Source organism: Triturus cristatus, chromosome 4_2, assembly GCF_964204655.1.
Source record: "Triturus cristatus chromosome 4_2, aTriCri1.1, whole genome shotgun sequence".
Taxonomy (NCBI): domain Eukaryota; kingdom Metazoa; phylum Chordata; class Amphibia; order Caudata; family Salamandridae; genus Triturus; species Triturus cristatus.
In genome coordinates this window covers 962,362,179-962,386,015 of record NC_140586.1, presented here as the reverse complement: position 1 = coordinate 962,386,015, position 23,837 = coordinate 962,362,179, and the positions used below count along the sequence as shown (strand labels likewise).

General features: G+C 57.0%; 1 protein-coding gene and 1 long non-coding RNA gene across 2 annotated transcripts in view; both read left to right on the top strand.

Annotated features, from left to right (window-relative positions):
- The window catches only part of LOC146839140 (uncharacterized), a 366,458-nt gene that overhangs the window by 308,696 nt on the left and 33,925 nt on the right, over window positions 1-23,837 (top strand).
- LOC146839141 (uncharacterized) overlaps window positions 1-23,837 on the top strand; it is a 69,697-nt gene that overhangs the window by 43,647 nt on the left and 2,213 nt on the right. The window lies entirely within an intron of this gene.

The window sequence follows — 23,837 nt, the reverse complement described above, 5'->3', positions numbered from 1 at the left end:
GGCCAGGCCCAGGAGGAGGCTCCGGAAGCGCAGGGGTACCACCAGTACCCGGGCTGCGCCTAGCTCGGCGGACTTCTGCTCGCTGTATAGGAGGCCATTGTCCCAATAGATCCAATGGGTTCCGGTTCGGTCACCGGCGGCCTGGGCTTCGGCTTGTTGTCTAAGTCCCTCGAGGGAGGGGCAGGTGGCCTGTTCCTGGCAGAACTCTTCGCGGGAGGGCCCCCCCTCACAGCGCCACTGGGCCATCTCGGGCATTTCTTCGAGCTCCGTCAGGGCCTCTGGGGCGGAAGGTTCCGGTCCTTCCCCCGGGTTAGTGTCTCTTTCTCCCTCGGACGGAGGGTTGTCTGCTTCTGGTAGGGGGTCCCGGCTCTCGGGGATAGGGTTCGGTAAGAGGGCTTCACCGCCCTTGGGGAGAGGCAATCGTGCGGTCATGGAGCGCGTGGTGGCGCAGACCCATTCTGGTAGGCCCATCATCTCCAGGTGGGCTCTTCGTTCTACTTGTCCCCACGGGAAACTCTCCAGGTCGTTGCCCAGGAGGCAGTCTACGGGCTGCGAGGTCCGGACCGCTACCTTCAATTCTCCGGAGACTCCCCCCCACTCGAAGGGCACCAGCGCCATCTGGCAGAGGCTCTCAGAATTGTCGGAGGATACAACCGGACAGAGGGCCCCGGTTAGGATCTGGTCTTCTGAAATTAGGCTGCGGTGGACCGCGGTGACACTCGCCCTGGTGTCGCGAAGGCCCTCGACTCGGTGGCCGTTGATGGTCACCTGCTGTCGGTATTTTTCTGTGTTGGCGGGCAAGGGTGTCCCGGGGACCATTTCTCGATCACCAAGGGAGACCAGGGCCATGGCCGCCGGTTCCCATTCCTCTGAGTCTTCCATCTCTTCCCCCAGAGCCACGGAGGCCATCTGCCGGGCCGTGGGGCTGGTCGTTGTGGTTCGCTGATACTGGGGACACTGTGGGTCATTGGCGTAGTGTCCGGGCTGGTGGCAGCGGAAGCAGGTGATCCTAGCTCGTGGACCTGGTCGTCCTGGGGCTCCGGCGCTTGCTGGGGACTGTGCCGAACCCGCCGCTGGTGGGCTGCTGGGGGGGCTGGTTGAGGACCCCCCGGAGAAGTCTCTCGGTCGGCCGTGGTTCCCTCCGCCCCTCTGGCGGGGGGGGCCTTGACTGTGGCGGCCGTAGTCCCCCACGGGGCCCCGGGTGGCCCGGGTGTTCACCCAACGATCAGCCTCAGCGGCCAGCTTCCGAGGGTCGGTGAGTTTACTGTCCAGGAGATGCTGGCGCAGTTCTATAAAGCAATTGGCCGCTAAATGTTCCCAGGCAATCAGGTCGAACAGTTCTTCGAAGGTGGAGACCTTGCTGCCCTTGATCCACCCATCCAAGGCTCGGCTGTAAAAGTTCACGTATTCTACCCACGTGGTGCCCGGTATCTTCTTGCAATCTCGGAACCGTTGTCGGTACATTTCGGGGGTGAGCCCGTACCGGCCCACGAGGGCTTCCTTCATGTGGCTGTAGGAGTTCATGACCGTGGAGGGCAGATCTAGCAGAGTGTCTCTTCCTTCGCTTAAGAACCGGCCCCATAGGCCAGCCCCCCAATCCTTCTGCGGGACTCGGTGAGAGGTCATGGCGACTTCGTAGGCCTTAAACCACTGCTGGATATCATCGTTCTTGTAATACTCCTTTACCACATCCTTGGGGATGTGAACTTTGGTTTCCCCGGTGGGAGCGGCCGGTGGATTCCCGGGTGGCGGTGACTTTTCGTTCCTGGCCCGCCACTCAATCTCCTTCAGGCCGCGTTCATGTTCGAGCTGGAGTTTCTTTTCGTCGTGCTCCCTTTGGAGTCTCTTCTCCAAGTTTCCCTTGTAGCCGTAACTGCTCGACGGCCAACTCCTTTTCTGCCAGTTTTATTTCTCCCTCGATCTTTAGTTTCGCTAGCTCAAGTTCGTGGTTGCGGCTTCTTTCTCGGTCCGCTAGTTCCTCGGGGACAGGTTCCCCTCTGGCCCGTTGTTTCTCGCCGGGATGCTTGGTGGTTCATGGGCAGAGTCTCCTTCCGTTTGGGTCGGGGGCGCCCCCGTCTCGACCCAGGCTTTCAGTACTTTCTGGAAGTCTTCCTTTGTGCTTAGTCCGGTGGTAGCGATGCCAAGGTCTTTGCAGAACTGTTTTAATTCTCTATGCGTGTAATAGTCCAATTGATCCTCTCGGAACGGTGAGCTTATTTCGGTACCTGCGGCACCCAGGGAGGTTTCTCCTTCCATCTCTGTTTGGTAGTGCGTCAGTCGTTCACTGCACGCTCTCTTTCGCTGTCGGCTCGGATCCCGTCGTCTGCCACCAAATGTTGGAAAGGCGTTCGCCGGAGGGGGGTTCGATACACGTCTTGCCCACCCCTTTGACCCACCTCTCCCAAGTAGGCCGAACCAGGCGCGCACACCCTGAGGTACACTACGAACAGAGTGACACCACACGTATTCTTTGTAAGACGATAGATTCTTTTATCGATGGTTTCAAGGGATCTTTATGATCCAAAATGCAGGCAGTACAGTAGTGGCACACCGTACCACAAATCGGTCGTGGGGAATGGGGGTAGCGGGACAGTCTTTCAAGATAGTGTCTCTGCGAAATACCCTGCGGAAAGCTCACAATCCTCGAGCTGGAGGGTGTCGTGTCTCTGGGCGATCTCTTACCGAGTCGTCCTCAAGGGGAGCGCCGCGAGTCTCTCAGCAGGCACAGGTGGTCGGAGTTCAGGAGCCGCGATTCCGTCAGCAGGGCTCAGATGGTTCAATAGCTGGGGGCCGCGAGTCACTCAGCAGGCCTAGGTGGTTCAATGTTCGGGAGCCGCGACCTCGTCCGCAGGGCTCAGATGGTTCAATAGCAAGAGGCCGCGAGTCACTCAGCAGGCCCAGGTGACTTCAGCATTCAGGAGCCGCGACAGCGTCTGCATGCTCGGATGGTTCCAGGTCTTCTCTGCTTTCGTTCCTCCGGCACCCCTTGTTATACTCCGCTTGCTCTTTGAAGTCCGGAGTCCTCGCAGAGGGGGGACTGGGGTGACGGAGGGGGTTCGGCGGGATTTCCTGCCGCTCACTCCTTTAGTCTTTTCAGGTGGGTCTGGGAGGGACCCCAGACTCTCGGCAGGGGAGGCGCCTGCTCCCCAGGGGCCTGGTGGCCGATCGAGTCCTCCCGGGGAAGGCGACCCGAGGTGTGACTGGGCTGGCGCCTCTGGGTCTGGCTCGAGGGTTCCCGCTCCCTCGGTTGGACATGCGTGGTAGGGTGTTGAGTCTGTCAGGCCTCTGGCCGGCCCGCAGAGCGGGGGTGGCTGGGGCGTCCGGAGTCGGAGATGTCGTGTCTTGAGGGTGGTTGCAGGTTGGCTGGATGATGGAGAGGGCAACGCCGTGAGGCCGGTCTCACAGTGGTCATATAAATGCCTGTGAGTGGCTGTGCATGCCTAGATGTAACTGTGTGTGCCTATGAGGGCTTGTGTGTCTCTAAGAGTGCCTGTGTGGGCCTTTGTGTGCCTATGAGTGTTTGTATTTATGTGTTACTGGGTGTGCCCGTGTCTTCCTGTGCGTGCCTGTGTGTGCCTATGACTGCCTGTGTGTGCCTATGTGTGATTTTGAGTGCCTGTGTGTGCCTATGAGTTCCTATGGATCCAAGGGCCGTAAATCGGCAAACACATGGCGTCACGGTAGCCTGAACTGCAGGTCGCTCAGTAAACATAAAAGAGACATATTCGACCTCCTGTCCGACAACTCACTCGACGCCCTTTTCCTTACGGAGACATGGCTTCATGCCAGCTCTGGCCCAGATATTGCTGAAGCCCTTCCACCGAATTATGCCATCATTAGAAAAGACCGAACCACCGGCATTGGAGGTGGGATAGCAGTCATTTTTAAAAAACCGCTGCAATGTACGTTGGAACATATTCCCTTAACTGCCTGTGAGATGGCCCTTTTTAAACTTCAACTTCACCCTAATTTCACCATTACAGGTCTCTTGATTTATCGTCCACCTGGCCCTATACAACCTTGGGCCTCCCAACTAGTGGATTGGCTCGCTTCTATAAGGATAAATTACAACAACTTATCGATCATAGGCGACCTGAACGTTCACTTTGACGGCCAAACTAACAAACCAGGAAATAATTTAGTTCAGGATCTGGCCGCCATGAACCTTACCTTACGGAACTCGGGCCCAACACACAAGGGGGGCCACCTCCCTGACCCTATTTTTTCCTGCCTTCCCCTGCTATACTGCCAGTCTGCTCTGCCCCTTGATTGGTCAGACCATTTCCTTATAAATTTCAGCGTGGATAATCATACGACTTCTAGCCTTCCGAGCGGGACTAGCAAGTCCTTTTCTAGAAATTGGAAAAAACTGGACATAAACCATCTCACGTCCGTCTTACTTGCTGTCCCTCTGGATGAAATATTTAACACCGAAGACATAGAGATCATAGCCACTAAAATTAACAATTGGCTTCTAAGTGCTCTAGACATTTGTCTGCCCCAAGCTTACCAAAAATCCACCCCTCATAACTCCCCTGCCCTATGGTATAATGAACAACTGAAGGCTATAAAATCTAAATGCAAACGCCTAGAACGCCTATGGAGGAAAGACTACTCCCCGGTCGCCAGCTCGAACTACAGAAACGAGCTTAAGATTTATCATAAAGCCTGCAAAACGGCAAGAGCCAACTATGTAGCCAAATCTATCTCTGAAGCTACTAACAAATCTAGGACTCTTTTTAACCTTGTAAAAGAGTTAGCAGGCGCAAACACATCAGCCAAACCTCTTCCCCTGAACAGTTCCCAGTGTGAAGAACTAGCGAAACACTTTACAACGAAGATCGAGACGATCTACCAAGAGATACTTAAACAACACCTGGCTCATGCTAAAAGGGCACAAGTCCCCGGCTCTAACGAAGTGGACTTTTCCCCCCAACCTCATCTGTCCTATGAGCCTCTTACAACGTGGCCCCGGGTCGATGTCCAGACTCTGCAAAACATCTTAGGGAAAGTAAAATCTGGTTCGCCTGTCGACCCCCCTCCCGATCTCAATACTCAGACTCCTGGACACTCCACTACTTGCCATGATATGTCATACATTGAACTTGTCCCTTTCCACGGCTAAGGTCCCATCACTTTGGAAACATGCCATGGTTTCACCCCTACTCAAAAAACCTTCGGATGACCCAAAGATCTTGGCAAACTTCCGTCCAATTTCCCTCCTGCCCGTTTTCTCCAAAATCTTGGAAAAACATGTCCATGTACACCTCGCAAGGTTTGTGGAGGCTAACAACATCCTGCACTCCTCCCAATCGGGTTTTCGTCCCGGTTTTTCGACGGAGACAACACTACTCGGAGTGATAGAAAATCTCCGCCTTCTGGTCGACAAAGGAGACTCAGCTGCGCTGATTCTACTCGATCTCAGCGCAGCATTCGATACCATCTCTCACAGCATACTGCTTGCCTTACTTTCCAATATGGGCATTAAAGGTAAAGCACTAGACTGGATCGCATCTTTCCTGACTTTCAGGACATTTCAAATCTCCTCCAGCAGTGCAACATCTAATGTCCATCTTTCCCCCTATGGAGTGCCACAGGGATCGGTGTTGAGTCCCCTGCTTTTTAACCTTTATGTAACACCGCTCGCCCAGATCGCTGAAGCAGCCGGTCTCAAAATGTTCACATACGCCGATGACTCACAAATTATATTTTCCCTATCTAACTGTGACAATGATTCCCCCTCCCTCCTGCAGACAGGCCTTAGGAACATCGCAACCTGGATGAGCACTAATATGCTTAAACTCAACGGCAGCAAAACAGAGGTTCTAATAGTGGGTCCTAACCAAAACCTCTGGAACTCCAGACACTGGCCATCTGAAATGGGCCCACTACCAACCCCGTCGCGACAAGTCCGTATTCTTGGAATTACCATTGACAATGGCCTCACTATGGAGCCACAAGTTAACAATCTCACAGCCACCTGTTTTACAATTCTGAGATGGCTTAGAAAAATCATTTGGATGCTCCCAGACGACACACAAAAGTCTGTGGTTAATGCCCTCATCACCTCCCGCTTAGACTACGGCAATGTTCTTTACCTGGGGGTAACACAGGCAGTCATGCGACGTCTCCAGCTGGTTCAAAATGCTGCAGCCAGACTGCTATGCAAATGCAGTAGGAGGGAACACATGTCCGGTCACCTTAAGGCGCTTCATTGGCTAAAAGTTATAAATAGGGTCAAATTCAAAGCTCTCAGCCTCATGCATAGAATAAGATGGGGCAATGCCCCTAGATACCTCCAAACCCTAGGGCACACTTACATGCCTGCTCGCTGCCTGAGGTCTTCCACTCAAGGCCTTTTCTGTGTTCCCAAAACTCTCCGAGTAAGGATGGGAGGAAGATCTTTCTCCCTTTTAGGTCCTAAGCTTTGAAACTCCCTCCCACAATCTCTCTGTTTGGAAACCCACTACATCCATTTCCGCAAAGCCATTAAGACCTGGCTTTTTAACCAGTAACATGTTCCGGTCTCTTTCTTATGACCTTCTCCTGCCTTCATTCTTTTGCTTCAGGAAACCCTTTTTGGGTAGCTGTCGCGCTCAATAAGCCCAATAAATAAATAAAATATGTATGCCTATGTGGGACTATGAGTGCCTTTGTGTGTGCCATTTTGTGCTTATGAGTGTTTTTGTGTGCCCGCGAGTGCCTGTGTGTGTCTACAAGTGCCTGTTTGTGTCTGTGTATGACTGTGTATTCATGTGTGTGTGCCTGTGAGTGCCTGTGTTCATCTGTGTGCCTGTGTGTGCCCATGAGTGCCTGTGGGTGCCTATGTGTGGATTTGAGTGCCTATGTGTGCCTCTGTGTGTCTGTGTGTGTCCTTGTATGGCTGGGTATGGCTATGAGTGCCTGTGTGCCTATGAGTGACTGGGTGACTCTGTGTGCCTGCATGTGCCTGAGTCCCTGTGTGCCTGTATGTGCCTATGAGTGCCTGAGTGTGCCTGTGTGCCTGTGGGTGCCTTGGTATGCCTGGGTGAACCTATGAGTGACTTAGTGTGCCTCTGTGTGGCTGGCGAGCCTGTGTGGCTATGAGTGCCTTTGTTGGACCCGGCCTCGTGGCGTGGTCCTTAACCCCATGGATTGTGCCCGTTCCCCGCCCCGGCCTTCACGGGCCACCCGTCTGAACTGCACCAAGGCCCTTCACCCGGAGCGGCACGCGGTCGCATACTCCTCGTGGCTCCGCCATCTTGTTGGCATCTACGTCACACTGTGCACCAGCCAGCGCGACCTCGCTCAACCCGGCCTCGACCCCAGCGAAGCACCGACATCGAGGCACCACGAACTGGCCAGGGGGTGCCGCAGGAACCATTCATCGCCCCCGGCGGAGGACGGTATCGATGGGACCCCCAACTGTCCTCCCCTCTCGAAGTGTGATCGCCCGGCAACTCCCTTGGGCCTGGCGCCTCTCCTGCTGGGCGTCTGGCCACCTCCACCCGGCCACTCCGCCCTCCCGGGCGCATAGGTCCGGACATCAAAGCGCTCCAGACCTATATCTGGGGCGACCCCACCACAGATCGGCAGTTGTATCCCGGAGTCGAGAGCCCTGCTGATTGAATCGCGGCTGACCCTACGGAGAAGAACTCTTGTCGGAACCATCACGAGCCCTGCTGACTGCGTCGCGGCTCCCTCTTGTGAACAATCTGAACCACCTGGAACATCGGAGCCCTGCTGACGCTGTCGCGGCCCAACCTCGCTGAAACCTTCCTCGGAGCCCTGCTGACGACTTCGCGGCTCGAGCTGAGCAGAAACCATCTTGAGAGCCCTGCTGATTGAATCGCGGCACTCCCCGAACTGTACGCCAGAGCCCTGCTGACGCCGTCGCGGCTCGACCCCTCCGAGATCCGAGGGGCCTCCAGCTTGAGGATAAGAACTGGGCCCCAGGTACCCTCATACCGCATTCCTGCCAAAGACTGTCCCGCTACCCCTACCCTTCCAAAGAGACATTGAGACTTTTGGTGGATCCCTCGATCCCTTCGTGTAAATATTGAACTCGTAAACTTTTATTGCTGATAAAGAATTGCTTGTCGTAAAGACAACCTCCTTGAGTCCTGTGTGGTGGTGTTACTGTGCTAGTACGTGATAGGAGAAGGATCTCTCAGGAGACTTCTCGGCAGCGCTCAGCTACTTCGTGCAGTGTGAGGGCCCCCCTTGGTGGTCTCGCCGACTCCTCGGGGTCCGCCTTCCAACATTTGGTGGCCAGCGACGGGATCCGAGCAGAACGCAATACGTACCAGCCAGTACCCACTAGCTACCCATCCAAACGAACAGCATCATGAGCAGCCAGGAAAACAACGCGACAATGGAGTTCCAGCCCGAACGGCTGGAGGAATATACGCACAAAGAGTTAAAACAGTTCTGCAAGGACAAAGGCATTGCAACCACCGGCCTAGGTACCAAAGAGGAGATGCAGAAGGCTCTAAGGGCATGGTGGGAGGCCGGGGCAGGCCCCTCCCAGGAAGAAGGTCCCCTGCCCCTGACTGAGACCACATCAACCGCACTGACTCCGGCAACCGGAGGAAGAAAGAGCCTAGAAACCGGCCTCTCCGAAGACGAAATACGAGAGCAGGAGAAGGTCCGGAGCCACGAGCTAGAGCTCGCACGACTGCGGCTGGACGGCGAACTCCAGCTGGCAGAAAAGAAACTGGCCCTAGAGCAGCTACGGCTTCAAGAGGAGATCGAGGAGAAGAGACGACACCGGGAGTTGGAGGAGAAGAAACTGACTCTTGAGCACGAGCGCAGTCTCAAGGAGCTCGAGATCAAGGCCAAGAACGGAGGGACCAACACCCCCAGTACTAGAGACACTCTACCGCCTTCCGAGACAAAGGTACATATCCCGAAAGAGGTCGTCAAGGAGTATTACAAGAATGACGACATCCAACAATGGTTCAAGGCCTACGAGGTGGCCATGACCTCTCATCGGGTGCCCCGAAAAGACTGGGGCGCGGGCCTGTGGGGGCGGTTCCTGAGTGAGGGTCGAGACACGCTGCTCCAGCTGCCGGAGGAGGTGATGACCTCCTACGATCACATGAAGGAGGCCTTGCTCACCCGCTACGGGCTAACCGCGGAAATGTACCGCCAGCGGTTCAGAGACTGCAAGAAAATCCCGGGTACCACATGGGTGGAGTATGTGGACTTTTTCAGCCGGGCCCTAGAAGGGTGGATCAAAGGGAGCAAAGTAACCACCTACGGGCAGTTGGTCGACCTCATCGTGTGGGAGCACCTCTCCAACAATTGCTTTGTGGAACTAAGACAGCACCTCCTCGACAGCAAAATGACCGACCCACGAAAACTCGCCGTCGAGGCCGATCGATGGGTCAACTCCCGGGTCCCCCGGAACTCAATGGGGGAGTACCAGAGGAACCCCACCGGACCCCCCCGCCAGCGCGGTGGAGGGGGAGGGCCGAACAGGAACCGAGACCCTCCCGCCGGAGCCCCCAGGAGCCCCCCTCGAGGGCCACCGCAGCAACAACTCTCTCCGAGCCTAGCCCGAAGGGGGGCGCCCCCGGCCAGACCCGGACCACGGCCACCAGTGACCTGCTACGGCTGCCAACAAACCGGACACTATGCCAGCGATACGGTCTGCCCCCTGAACCGAAGAAACGGGGCCGGCGGGTCCCCGCCCCGACAGCTGGCGGCCGCCGCCCTGGGAGAAGGAGAAGAGGAAGAGGAGACCCTCGACCGAGGAAACACTGAGTGGGAGCCGGCAGCCATGTCCCTGGTCTGCCTGGGTAGCCGAGAAATGGTACCCTGCACCCCCATCCCAAGCAACACCCAGAAGTACCGGCAGCAGGTCACGGTCAATGGACAACGGGCCGAAGCCCTTCGTGACACAGGCGCCAGTATCACCGCTGTCCGCTGCCACCTGGTGACCCCTGAACAGATTCTACCGAATGTCCTGTGCCCCGTACGGACGGCCGACAACAGTGAAAGCCTGTGCCAGATGGCCCTGGTCCCCTTCGAGTGGGGAGGGGTGACGGGCCTGCTGAAGGTGACGGTGCGCGACGACGCCCCTGTCGACTGTCTCCTGGGGAACGACTTGGAGAGTTCCCCCTGGGCTCAAGTGGAGCGACGAGAGCACCTCCGCATGTTGGGACTGGCTGACTGGGCCTGCGCCATCACCCGGTCCATGACCGCCCGGGCCCCCCGCTCATCCTCGACCTCCGGGGCCGCCCAAGCCGAGGGGCTCACACCCCCTCCCACCAGCAGCGAGGAGGAGGCGGACACCGACCCTGGACCCAGCGAATCCTCCCCCGAAGAGATGGCGTCCCCGAGTGCCCTACCAGAACTGACACAATGGTGACATGAAGGGGGCCCCACCCGAGAGCAGTTCCAGCAAGAACAGCAGTCCTGTCCCTCTCTCGAAGGGGTCCGACAACAGGCGACCGCGCAAGCCGACGGTGACCAGACCGGCACCCACTGGGTCTACTGGGCCGAGGGCCTGTTGTACAGTGAACAGAAAGTGGCAGAACTCGGGGCCAGCCGCGTGTTGGTGGTCCCCCTCCGCTTCCGGGAGTTCCTTCTCAACCTGGCACATGATGTTCCCCTCGCCGGACACTTGGGGCAAGACAAAACGTACAGTCGTCTGGTGACCCACTTCTACTGGCCCCGGATGCGGAGAGACGTGGACAACCACTGCCGGTCCTGCCAGACCTGCCAAGCCAGCGGGAAGACGGGGGGTCGGGTCAAGGCCCCCCTCCAGCCCTTTCCAGCCATCAGCACCCCGTTCGAACGGGTCGGAATCGACATTGTGGGGCCCCTGGACCCCCAAACCGCCCTGGGCCACCGCTTCATCCTGGTCCTCGTGGACCACGCCACCAGGTACCCGGAGGCGGTCCCGCTAAGAACTATAACGGCCCCTGTGGTAGGCCGGGCCTTGATGGGGATCTTCTCCCGAGTGGGATTCCCCCGCGAAGTGGTGAGCGACCGCGGCACGAACTTTATCTCCAGGTACATGCGGTCCCTGTGGCAGCAGTGCGGGGTCACATACAAGTTCACGACCCCCTATCACCCTCAGGGGAACGGACTGGTTGAGCGGTTCAACCGAACATTAAAAGGGATGATCCAGGGCCTGGAAGAGCCCCTCAGGCGGAGATGGGATGTTCTGCTGCCGTGCCTCCTGTTTGCCTATCGGGAGGTCCCGCAGAAGTCCCTGGGGTTCAGCCCGTTCGAGCTATTGTATGGACACCCGGTCCGCGGACCGCTCAGCCTGGTCAAGGAGGGTTGGGAGATGAAGCCCCAAGGCGCCCCTCCTGACGTCTACCGATACCTCCTGACTCTCCGGAACCAGACCCGCAAGTTCCGAGCCATGGCCGAAGCCAACCTCGAGGCCAGCCAGGAGGACATGAAGCGGTGGTACGATCGGAACTCCTCTACCATAGAATTCGAGCCCGGACAGAAGGTATGGGTCATGGCCCCGGTCGAACCCGGCGCCCTCCAGGACAAGTGGACCGGGCCCTTCAAGGTAGTGGAGAAGAAAAGTCCCGTCACTTACCTGGTCGACCTGGAGTCCCCCCGGAACCCCCTCCGGGTCTTACATGCGAACAGGCTAAAACCCCACTTTGCCCGGACCGAACTGAGCCTGCTGCTGGCGACCGACGAGGGGGGCGAGGACGACTCCGAACCCCTGCCCGACCTCTTGCAGTCCAACATTCATGACGGATCGATCGAAGGGGTCCAACTCGCCTCTTCCCTGACTCCGGAACAGCGGAACGACTGCCAGCGACTGCTGCGGGACTACGCAGCCCTCTTCTCCCTCACCCCGGGGGTGACCCACTGGTGCGTCCACGACGTCGACACCGGGGAGAGCCCCCCCGTGCGACACAGAGCCTACCGGGTGCCTGACCGAGTGCGGGCCTGCATCCAGGCCGAAGTAACGAAGATGCTGGCCCTGGGGGTCATCGAACCCTCCGACAGCCCGTGGGCCAGCCCTGTCGTCCTGGTGCCCAAGGCCGCAGCTCCCGCCCACCCCCCAGAGTTGCGATTCTGCGTGGACTACCGAGCCCTGAATGCAGTAACCAAGACAGACGCCCACCCGATACCCCGGGCCGACGAACTCATCGACCGCCTAGGGGCCGCTCGCTACTTGAGCACGCTGGACCTCACCGCCGGGTACTGGCAAATCCAGCTCACCCCCGGCGCCCAAGAAAGATCCGCCTTTTCGACCCCGGATGGGCATTACCACTTTCGGGTGATGCCCTTCGGAATGAAGAACGCCCCGGCCACCTTCCAAAGACTGGTGAACAAGGTTTTGGCCGGGCTTGAGGCCTTCAGCGCGGCCTACCTAGATGACATTGCCGTGTACAGCAACCACTGGGCCGAGCACCTCCTTCACCTGAAAGCCGTCCTGGCCGCCCTCCAGCGGGCCGGGCTCACAATCAAGGCCAGCAAATGTCAAGTCGGCCACGGGTCCGTGACCTACCTGGGCCATCAAGTGGGGAGCGGGCAGGTGGCCCCCCTCCAAGCGAAGATAGATGCCATCCAGACCTGGGAACCCCCCACTACCCAGACCGCTGTCCGGGCCTTCCTGGGCCTCACAGGATACTACCGGCGGTTTATCCGGGACTATGGGAGCATTGTTGGCCCCCTCACAGAGTTAACGTCCAAAAAGCAGCCCAAGAAGGTACACTGGACACCCCGCTGCCAAACAGCCTTCGACACCTTAAAGACAGCCATGTGTACTGCTCCGGTGCTGTAAGCCCCGGACTACCAGAAGGAGTTCGTGGTACAGACGGACGCCTCCGAGTATGGGATCGGGGCCGTCCTATCCCAAGCCGACGAAAAGGGGCTCGACCGACCAGTGGCCTTCATCAGCCGACGACTACTGCCCCGAGAGCAACGCTGGAGCACCATTGAGCGTGAGGCCTTCGCTGTGGTGTGGGCCCTCAAGAAGCTCTGGCCCTACCTCTTTGGTACCCACTTCCGGGTCCAGACCGACCACCGGCCCTTGCGGTGGTTAATGCAAATGCGGGGCGAGAACCCCAAGCTGCTGCGGTGGTCCATCTCGCTACAAGGGATGGACTTTGACGTCGAACACCGGCCCGGCAATGACCACGCCAACGCCGACGGCCTGTCCCGCTTCTTCCGCCTTGACGAGGAGAATCCCCAAGGAGATGGGTGACTCTCCATGCCTTCGGCTGGGGGGACGCCTGTTGGACCCGGCCTCGTGGCGTGGTCCTTAACCCCATGGATTGTGCCCGTTCCCCGCCCCGGCCTTCACGGGCCACCCGTCTGAACTGCACCAAGGCCCTTCACCCGGAGCGGCACGCGGTCGCATACTCCTCGTGGCTCCGCCATCTTGTTGGCATCTACGTCACCCTATGCACCAGCCAGCGCGACCCCGCTCAACCCGGCCTCGACCCCAGCGAAGCACCGACATCGAGGCACCACGAACTGGCCAGGGGGTGCCGCAGGAACCATTCATCGCCCCCGGCGGAGGACGGTATCGATGGGACCCCCAACTGTCCTCCCCTCTCGAGGTGTGATCGCCCGGCAACTCCCTTGGGCCTGGCGCCTCTCCTGCTGGGCGTCTGGCCACCTCCACCCGGCCACTCCGCCCTCCCGGGCGCATAGGTCCGGACATCAAAGCGCTCCAGACCTATATCTGGGGCGACCCCACCACAGATCGGCAGTTGTATCCCGGAGTCGAGAGCCCTGCTGATTGAATCGCGGCTGACCCTACGGAGAAGAACTCTTGTCGGAACCATCACGAGCCCTGCTGACTGCGTCGCGGCTCCCTCTTGTGAACAATCTGAACCACCTGGAACATCGGAGCCCTGCTGACGCTGTCGCGGCCCAACCTCGCTGAAACCTTCCTCGGAGCCCTGCTGACGACGTCGCGGCTCGAGCTGAGCAGAAACCATCTTGAGAGCCCTGCTGATTGAATCGCGGCTCTCCCCGAACTGTACGCCAGAGCCCTGCTGACGCCGTCGCGGCTCGACCCCTCCGAGATCCGAGGGGCCTCCAGCTTGAGGATAAGAACTGGGCCCCAGGTACCCTCGTACCGCATTCCTGCCAAAGACTGTCCCGCTACCCCTACCCTTCCAAAGAGACATTGAGACTTTTGGTGGATCCCTCGATCCCTTCGTGTAAATATTGAACTCGTAAACTTTTATTGCTGATAAAGAATTGCTTGTCGTAAAGACAACCTCCTTGAGTCCTGTGTGGTGGTGTTACTGTGCTAGTACGTGATAGGAGAAGGATCTCTCAGGAGACTTCTCGGCAGCGCTCGGCTACTTCGTGCAGTGTGAGGGCCCCCCTTGGTGGTCTCGCCGACTCCTCGGGGTCCGCCTTCCAACAGCCTTTGTGTGCCTATGAGTGCCGGGTGTGCCTTGAGTGTCTGTGTGTGCCTGTGCATGCATGTGAGTGCCTGTGTGTGTCTCTGAGTGCCTGTGTGTGTCTCTGTGCACCTGTGTGTGCCTATGAGTGCCTGTGTGTGCCTCTATGTGTGCATGTGTGCATGTATGTGCCTTTGAGTGCCGGTGGGTTTTGTACCTGTGTGTGCCAATGAGTGCCTGTGTGTCCCTGGAAACAAATGAACAGTGGCATTTGCAAGCTGCGTGAGAATTAATTAAAACACAGGCTTCTGTATGTTAAAGATGTTCTGAGGCGGTGTGAACTGGACACAAACCATAACATTTGCAACCGAATGCGTATTTGTCTGTTCTGTACTGCTGTGTAGTTGTCCCTGTCTGGTGTGTGATTGTCCCTGTCTGGCTTGTGGTTGTCACTGTCTGGTGTGTGGTTGTCCCTGTCTGGTGTGCGGTTGTCCCTGTCTGACGTGTGGTTGTCCCTTTCTGGTATGTGGTTGTCTGTGTCTGGTATGTGGCTGTCCCTGTCTAGTGTGTAGTTGCCCCTGTCTGGTGTGTGGTTGTCCCTGTCTGGTATGTGGTTGTCCATTTCTGGTTTGTGGTTGTCCATTTCTGGTTTGTGGTTGTCCCTGTCTGTATGGTTGTCCCTGTCTGGTATGTGGTTATCCCTGTCTGGTATGTGGTTATCCCTGTCTGGTGAGTGGTTGTTCCTGTCTGGTGAGTGGTTGTTCCTGTCTGGTGGGTGGTTCTCCCTGTCTGGTGTGTAGTTGTCCCTGTCTGGGAAGTGGTTGTCCCTATCTTGTATGTGGTTGTCCATGTCTGGTGTGTGGTTGTCCCTGTATGTGGATGTCCCAGTCTGGTATTTGGTTGACCCTGTCTGGTGTGTGCATGTCCCTTTCTGGTGTGTGGTTGTCCCTGTCTGGTGTATGGTTGTCCCTGTCTGATGTGTGGTTGTCCCTGTCTGGTGAGTGGTTGTTCCTGTCTGGTGTGCTGTCCCTGTCTGGAAAGTGGCTGTCCCTGTCTGGTGTGTGGTTGTCCCTGTCTGGTGTGTGGTTGTCCCTGTCTGGTGTGCGGTTGTCCCTGTCTGGCGTGTGGTTGTCCCTTTCTGGTGTGTGGTTGTCCGTGTCTGGTATGTGGCTGTCCCTGTCTAGTGTGTGGTTGTCCCTGTCTGGTGTGTGGTTGTCCCTGTCTGGTGTGTGGTTGTCCCTGTCTGGTGTGCGGTTGTCCCTGTCTGGCGTGTGGTTGTCCCTTTCTGGTGTGTGGTTGTCCGTGTCTGGTATGTGGCTGTCCCTGTCTAGAGTGTAGTTGCCCCTGTCTGGTGTGTGGTTGTCCCTGTCTGGTATGTGGTTGTCCATTTCTGGTTTGTGGTTGTCCCTGGCTGTATGGTTGCCCCAGTCTGGTATGTGGTTGTCCCTGTCTGGTTGTCCCTGTCTGGTGAGTGGTTGTTCCTGTCTGGTGGGTGGTTCTCCCTGTCTGGTGTGTAGTTGTCCCTAACTGGGACGTGGTTGTCCCTATCTTGTCTGTGGTTGTCCGTGTCTGGTGTGTGGTTGTCCCTGTATGTGGTTGTCCCAGTCTGGTATTTGGTTGACCCTGTCTGGTGTGTGGATGTCCCTTTCTGGTGTGTGGTTGTCCCTGTCTGGTGTATGGTTGTCCCTGTCTGATGTGTGGTTGTCCCTGCCTGGTATGTGGTTGTTCCTGTCTGGTGTGCTGTCCCTGTCTGGAAAGTGGCTGTCCCTGTCTGGTGTGTGGTTGTCCCTGTCTGGTGTGTGGTTGTCCCTGCCTGGTGAGTGGTTGTCACTGTCAGTTATGCAACTGACCCTGTCTGGGGTGTGATTGACCCTGTCTGGTCTGTGGTTGTCTTTTGTCTGGTGTGTGGTTGTCCCTGTCTGGTATGTGGTTGTCCATTTCTGGTTTGTGGTTGTCCCTGGCTGTATGGTTGTCCCAGTCTGGTATGTGGTTGTCCCTGTCTGGTTGTCCCTGTCTGGTGAGTGGTTGTTCCTGTCTGGTGGGTGGTTCTCCCTGTCTGGTGTGTAGTTGTCCCTAACTGGGACGTGGTTGTCCCTATCTTGTCTGTGGTTGTCCGTGTCTGGTGTGTGGTTGTCCCTGTATGTGGTTGTCCCAGTCTGGTATTTGGTTGACCCTGTCTGGTGTGTTGATGTCCCTTTCTGGTGTGTGGTTGTCCCTGTCTGGTGTATGGTTGTCCCTGTCTGATGTGTGGTTGTCCCTGTCTGGTTGTCCCTGCCTGGTATGTGGTTGTTCCTGTCTGGTGTGCTGTCCCTGTCTGGAAAGTGGCTGTCCCTGTCTGGTGTGTGGTTGTCCCTGTCTGGTGTGTGGTTGTCCCTGCCTGGTGAGTGGTTGTCACTGTCAGTTATGCAACTGACCCTGTCTGGGGTGTGATTGACCCTGTCTGGTCTGTGGTTGTCTTTTGTCTGGTGTGTGGTTGTCTCTGTAAGTGGTTGTCCCTGTCTAGTGAGTGGTTGTCCCTGTCTGGTATGTGGTTGACCCTGTCTGGTGTGTGGTTGTCCCGGTCTAGTGTATGGCTATCCCTGTGTGGAGTGTAGTTGTCCCTCTCTGGTTGTCCCTGTCTGGTGTGTGGTTGTTCCTGTTTAGTGTGTGGTCATCCCTGTCTAGTGGGTGGTTGTCCCTGTCTAGTATGCTGTCTGTCTGGTATGTGGCTGTCCCTGTCTAATCTGGGGTTGAACCTGTCTGGAGTGTTGTTGTCCCTGTCTGGTGTGTGCTTGTCCCTTTCTTGTGTGTGCTTGTCCCTGCCTGGTATGTGGTTGTCCCTGTCTGGTGTATTATTGTCCCTGTCTGGTGTGTGGTTGTCCCTGTCTGTTGTGTGGTTGTCCATGTCTGGTGTGTGGTTGTCCTTGTCTGGTTGTCCCTGTCTTGTTGTCCCTGTCTGGTGTATTATTGTCCCTGTCTGGTGTGTGGTTGTCCCTGTCTGGCGTATGGTTGTCCCTGCCTGGTATGTGGTTGTCCCTGTCTGGTGGCTGTTCTTCTCTGTCTGGTGTGTGGTTCTCTGTGTCAGGTGTATGGTTGCCCCTTTCTGGTGTGTGGTGGTCTCTGTCTGATCCCTGTCTGGTGTGTGATTACCCCTGTCAGGTGTGTGGGTTCCCCTGTCTGGTGTGTGGTTGTGCCTGTCTGATATGTGGTTGTCCCTCTCTGGTGTGTGGCTGTCCCTGTCTGGTGTATGGTATTCCCTGTCTGGGGTGTGGTTGTGGATGAGGTTGGGGTGGTTGTGAAGAGGGCCTTTCCTACAAGGAGGTAAGAGGTGTTTGTATGGGAGACAGAAGCATGTCTGAGGCGTGACTGACAAGGACTCCATCCACATGAGAAGGAGAAGCAGAGGGGCCCCTCCCCGAAGAATCTGAGGGGCCCCTCCAAAAAGGAGAAGCAGGGGCGACCCTCCCAGAAGAAGCAGAGGGGCCCCTTCAACAGGAGAAGCAGAGGGCCCCTCCCACAAGGTGAAGCAGAGACCTCCCCCCAAAGGAGAAGCAGAGGGGCCCCTCCCACAGGAGTGCCCCTCCCACATGAGACGCAGAGGGGCCCTTCCCACAAGCAGAAGCATGGGCCCCTTCAACAAGATGAAGCAGAGGGCCCATCCCAAAAGGAGAAGCAGAGGGGCCCCTCCCACAAGCAGAAGCAGAGGGCCCCTCCCACAAGGAGAGGCAAAGGCCCCCTCCCACCAGGAGAAGCAGAAGCAGAGGGGTCTCTTCCTTCCCAGAAGCAGAGGGGCCCCTCCCCCAAGGAGAAGCAGAGGGGCCCTTCCTAACCTACTACAGGGGTCCCCAGGGAGAGGCAGCAGCAGCCCCCCAGGGAGGGGTTTATTCTGTATTTATTTTAGGATGTTTATAAAGCGTGAACGAGGCGGGGGGAGTCAAGGCGCCTCGTTAAGCACAAGAAGAGATACACACAGTATAACCCCCCTAGAGGGACAGACATCAGTAGTGGGGTACAGTGGGGTGCAGTGTCAGCTGCAGAAGACACGATCATCACCACAAGTCAGAACCCCAGATCTGCCCCCTCCCAGAGAGGACACTTCCGGGTTAAGGTCACTTTTTGGAGGAGGGGGGGGGGAGGGGACAGCAGCATCACCGGAACCAGGTACCGGGGCTGAAAGATGTGAAATGGATCAGGACATTTCCCTCATTTCCCTTATTCTGAGGGATGAATACGTGCCTCTTGTGTAGCGCCTCGTGTCTAGTGTGTGGTATTAAAGCGCCTCGGTCCGAGCCACAGTCCTGCACCCGGAGCCTCTGTGCAGGTCCAGGGGAGCAGTGTCTCTCTTCGGGGCCTGTGCATAGCTCCCCGAGGCTCCGAGCGGAGTCTGAGGCGCTGTATGGGGTGGAATGAACTCTGGGCTCCTCTGTCCTTAATGAGAATCCTTCACCGAGAGGTCCTGTGAGAAGCACCGAGAGGCCTGTCCAGGGGTGCAGAGGAGGTGAGACCTATTCAGGGGTGCAGAGGAGGTGAGGCCTGTCCAGGATGCATTGGAGGTGAGGGGTGCAGAGGAGAGGCCTGTCCAGCGGTGCAGAGCAGGTGAGGCCTGTCCAGGGGTGCAGAGGTGTGCCCTGTCCAGGGGTGCAGAGGAGGTGAGGTCTGTCCAGGGGTGCAGAGGAGGAGAGGCCTGTCCAGGGGGTGCCAAGGATGTGAGGCCGGTCCATAGGTGCAGAGGACGAGAGGCCTGTCCAGGGGTGCAGAGGAGGAGAGGAGAGGCCTGTATAGGGGTGCAGAGGAGGTGAGGCCTGTCCAGGGGTCAGAGGAAGTGAAGCCTGTCCAGGGGTGCAGAGCTGAGGCCTGTCCAGGGGTGCAGAGGAGGAGAGGTCTGTCCAGAGGGTGCAGAGGAGGTGAGGCCTGTCCACAGGTGTAGAATTTGAGAGGCCTGTCCAGGGGTGCAGCAGAGCTCAGGCCTGTCCAGGGGTGCAGAGGAGCTGAGGTCTGGCCAGGCGTGCAGAGAAGGTGAGGCCTGTCCATGGGTGCAGAGGAGGTGAAACCTGTCCAGGGGGTGCAGAGGAGGAGAGGCCTGTCCAGGTGGGCCGAGGAGGTGAGACCTGTCCAGAGGGGGGTGGAGGTGGGGGCAGAGGAGGAGAGGCCTGTCCAGGGGTGCAGAGGAAGTGAGGCCTGTCCAGGGATGGTGGGGCAGAGAAGGTGAGGCCTGTCCAGGGGTGCAGAGGAGGTGAGGCCTGTCCAGGGGTGCAGAGGAGGAGAGGCCTGTCCAGGGGGGCCGAGAAGGTGAGGCCTGTCCAGGGGGGGGCGAGGGCAAAGGAGGTGAGGCCTGTCCAGGGGTGCAGAGGGGGTGTGGCCTGTCCAGGGGGAGGCAGAGGAGGTGAGGCCTGTCCAAAGGGGGAAGAGGAGGTGAGGCCTGTCCAGGGACGGCAGAGGAGGTGAGGCCTGTCCAAAGGGGGAAGATGAGGTGAGGCCTGTCCAGGAGGCAGAGGAGGTGAGGCCTGTCCAGGGGGATGCAGAGGAGGTGAGGCCTGTCCAGGGGGGACAGAGGAGGTGAGGCCTGTCCAGGGGGGTGCAGAGGAGGTGAGGCCTGTCCAGGGGGTGAAGAGGAGGCCAGGCCTGTCCAGGGGTGCAGAGGAGGAGAGGCCTGTCCAGGGGACAGAGGATGTGAGGCCTGTCCAGGGGGTGCAGAGGAGGTGAGGTCTGTCCATGGGTGCAGAGGAGGTGAGCTCTGTCCAGAGGTGCATAGGAGGTGATGCCTGTTAAGGAGTGCAAAGGAAGTGGTGAGGCCTGTCCAGGGGGTTAAGAGGAGGTGAGGCCTGTCCAGGAGTGCAGAGGTGTGGCCTGTCCTGGGGTGCAGAGGAGGTGAGGCCTGTCCAGGGGGTGCAGAGGAGAAGAGGTCTGTCCAGGGGTGCAGAGGAGGAGAGGCCTGTCCAGGGGGTGCCAAGGATGTGAGGCCAGTCCATGGGTGCAGAGGACGAGAGGCCTGTCCAGGGGTGCAGAGGAGGAGAGGAGAGGCCTGTATAGGGGTGCAGAGGAGGTGAGGCTTTTCCAGGGGTCAGAGGAAGTGACGCCTGTCCAGGGGTGCAGAGCTGAGGCCTGTCCAGGGGTGCAGAGGAGGAGCGGTCTGTCCAGAGGGTGCAGAGGAGGTGAGGCCTGTCCACAGGTGTAGAACTTGAGAGGCCTGTACAGGGGTGCAGCGGAGCTCAGGCCTGTCCAGGGGTGCAGAGGAGCTGAGGTCTGGCCAGGGGTGCAGAGGAGGTGAGGCCTGTCCAGGGGTGCAGAGGAGGAGAGGAGAGGCCTGTATAGGGGTGCAGAGGAGGTGAGGCTTGTCCAGGGGTCAGAGGAAGTGAGGCCTGTCCAGGGGTGCAGAGCTGAGGCCTGTCCAGGGGTGCAGAGGAGGAGAGGTCTGTCCAGAGGGTGCAGAGGAGGTGAGGCCTGTCCACAGGTGTAGAACTTGAGAGGCCTGTCCAGGGGTGCAGCGGAGCTCAGGCCTGTCCAGGGGTGCAGAGGAGCTGAGGTCTGGCCAGGGGTGCAGAGGAGGTGAGGCCTGTCCATGGGTGCAGAGGAGGTGAAACCTGTCCAGGGGGTGCAGAGGAGGAGAGGCCTGTCCAGGTGGGCCGAGGAGGTGAGACCTGTCCAGAGGGGGGTGGAGATGGGGGCAAAGGAGGAGAGGCCTGTCCAGGGGTGCAGAGGAAGTGAGGCCTGTCCAGGGATGGTGGGGCAGAGAAGGTGAGGCCTGTCCAGGGGTGCAGAGGAGGTGAGGCCTGTCCAGGGGTGCAGAGGAGGAGAGGCCTGTCCAGGGGGGGCGAGGGCAAAGGAGGTGAGGCCTGTCCAGGGGTGCAGAGGGAGTGTGGCCTGTCCAGGGGGAGGCAGAGGAGGGGAGGCCTGTCCAAAGGGGGAAGAGGAGGTGAGGCCTGTCCAGGGGCAGCAGAGGAGGTGAGGCCTGTCCAAAGGGGGAAGAGGAGGTGAGGCCTGTCCAGGAGGCAGAGGAGGTGAGGCCTGTCCAGGGGGATGCAGAGGAGGTGAGGCCTGTCTAGTGGGGGCAGAGGAGGTGAGGCATGTCCAGGGGGGTGCAGAAGAGGAGAGGCGTGTCCAGGGGGTGCAGAGGGGGTCAGGCCTGTCCAGGGGTGCAGAGGAGGAGAGGCCTGTCCAGGGTACAGAGGATGTGAGGCCTGTCCAGGGGGTGCAGAGGAGGTGAGATCTGTCCATGGGTGCAGAGGAGGTGAGCTCTGTCCAGGGGTGCAGAGGAGGAGATGCCTGTTAAGGGGTGCAAAGGAAGTGGTGAGGCCTGTCCAAAGGGGGAAGATGAGGTGAGGCCTGTCCAGGAGGCAGAGGAGGTGAGGCCTGTCCAGGGGGGTGCAGAGGAGGTGAGGCCTGTCCAGGGGGGACAGAGGAGGTGAGGCCTGTCCAGGGGGGTGCAGAGGAGGTCAGGCCTGTCCAGGGGGTGCAGAGGAGGTCAGGCCTGTCCAGGGGTGCAGAGGAGGAGAGGCCTGTCCAGGGGACAGAGGATGTGAGGCCTGTCCAGGGGGTGCAGAGAAGGTGAGGTTTGTCCATGGGTGCAGAGGAGGTGAGCTCTGTCCAGAGGTGCATAGGAGGTGATGCCTGTTAAGGGGTGCAAAGGAAGTGGTGAGGCCTGTCCAGGGGGTGAAGAGGAGGTGAGGCCTGTCCAGGAGCATGCAGAGGAGGTGAGGCCTGTCTAGGGGTGCATGGGAGGTTTATTTATTTATTTAATGCATTTTTATAGAGCTATAACTTTACCCATAATAGAACGTTGCTGTGATTGCCCGTGTTGTAACATGGACAAGTCTTGTTCTAGTACATCAATAGGTGAAGATACAATGTTGCCCAGTAAAGAAATCCTGGATGTTAATGTCGTCATAGCATTGTCAACTACAGCTAACGCCTTTTCTAGGTTAATCCTGTCTATTTCTCTAAGTCTCTCTGCTGCTTCTTGATGGGAGATTTTCCAGATTTCGTTCAAGAGATCATATAAGAAACGTTTGTCACATGGCTTTCTGAAACCTAATAAAAAATCCCGTAGGTCCACATCATCTGACGGTAGGGATAAGAGATGTTTCACCTGTGTGAGTGTTTTCAACCAATCAAGGCACAACTTCCCAACACTGTATGATGTCACCACCCCCGGATGTTCTCTTTTTGCGTAGCGTGGGTCTGGCCTATGGAAACTGAACCCTTTGTTGGTACCCCAGAATCTTTTCTGACATCTGTTCGTGTCTATGGGCCAAACCAACCATCCTTTCCAATCAGGGTCTGATCTATTGTACTGAAAAATGTAATCTATTTTTGCCCCTTCTTGTGATGTTGAATTTTTCCCCCCTCCATTTGTGACGGTGTTGGAAACCGAGGTGTGTTCAGGTCCTTGTTCTTGGCTAGTCCAAGACAGGATGTCTGTTGCACGGTGTCATTCAGAAACATCATCTCCTGTGGAATGAGGCATGCTCTAAATAGCGCTTCTGTTCCCTGGACTTGCCAGACTCTAGAACCCTGGACTGATTTTAAGTCTATTGTGTCCTTCCATAGGACGAAACCCTGTTCAGACAACTGGGCAATAAAGGAAGCAGAGTAAATCTGTTTTGTGTTTGTCAACATATTTTTCAGAGCCGATGTGGGTGCAACTTTATAATAATATGAGGTTGGGTCAGAAGTGTTAAACCTTGTAAAATATGAAAATGTCTGTGCAAATGTTTGCGAACTACTTTTTGGTGGTTTAGGGCAATGTTCCCACTGGTGGTGCTCGAAATCATTTCTACGTGATATAGATTTGTGAAAAAAATGATGACCATAATGTCGATAACAGTACAAAGTGTCATAGTCTGAAGTACCTTCTAACATTTCGGTGTTTGGAAATGGGGCAGTTTTTTCTAAATCAGACAACATGTTATTAATAGTTTCAGAGTCTCAATCATCAGAAAATGTACTGGAGGTAATGATATCATTTAACAAAATTTTAAATACTTGTGCTATTTTTAAAAGTTCCGTAGGTCCATATATATCATAGTCAACCTTGTCCCAAACTATCCCATCAGGAATAGGAATCGCTGTAATGTTCACATTGGACAAGTCTCTTTGTTCACGGCGTGAAGAAACATGTGGTTTTAAAATCAAGTTCACGTTCGAAGCTGCAGAGCTCTGTCTAAGATAAGTACCACTAATACTCAAGTAGAAAACAGTAACTAAGCCTAACCAGAAAAGAAAGAATAAAACCCCTGTAATTATCCACAGCTGCAACCATGGTGATACCAGGTATGTCTTTTTAAGTGATTACGTGATTTTGGGGCTGGCGTCGTTTCAGGTTCACTTGGATCCAATGAAAAGGAATCAAAGTCCTCAAAATAGCCAGATGCTGTTCGATCAATTGTTGGTAGCTCAGCAGGTTTTGTTGAACTTGGATGTTGATCTTGTTGAGGCATGTTGACATAGATATCGGTGTTTGGTCTTATAGCTAGTTGTCTTTCATTTTGAGTCAAGTTTTCTGTTTGATTTTCAGTTCCCAGAGGGACGAGT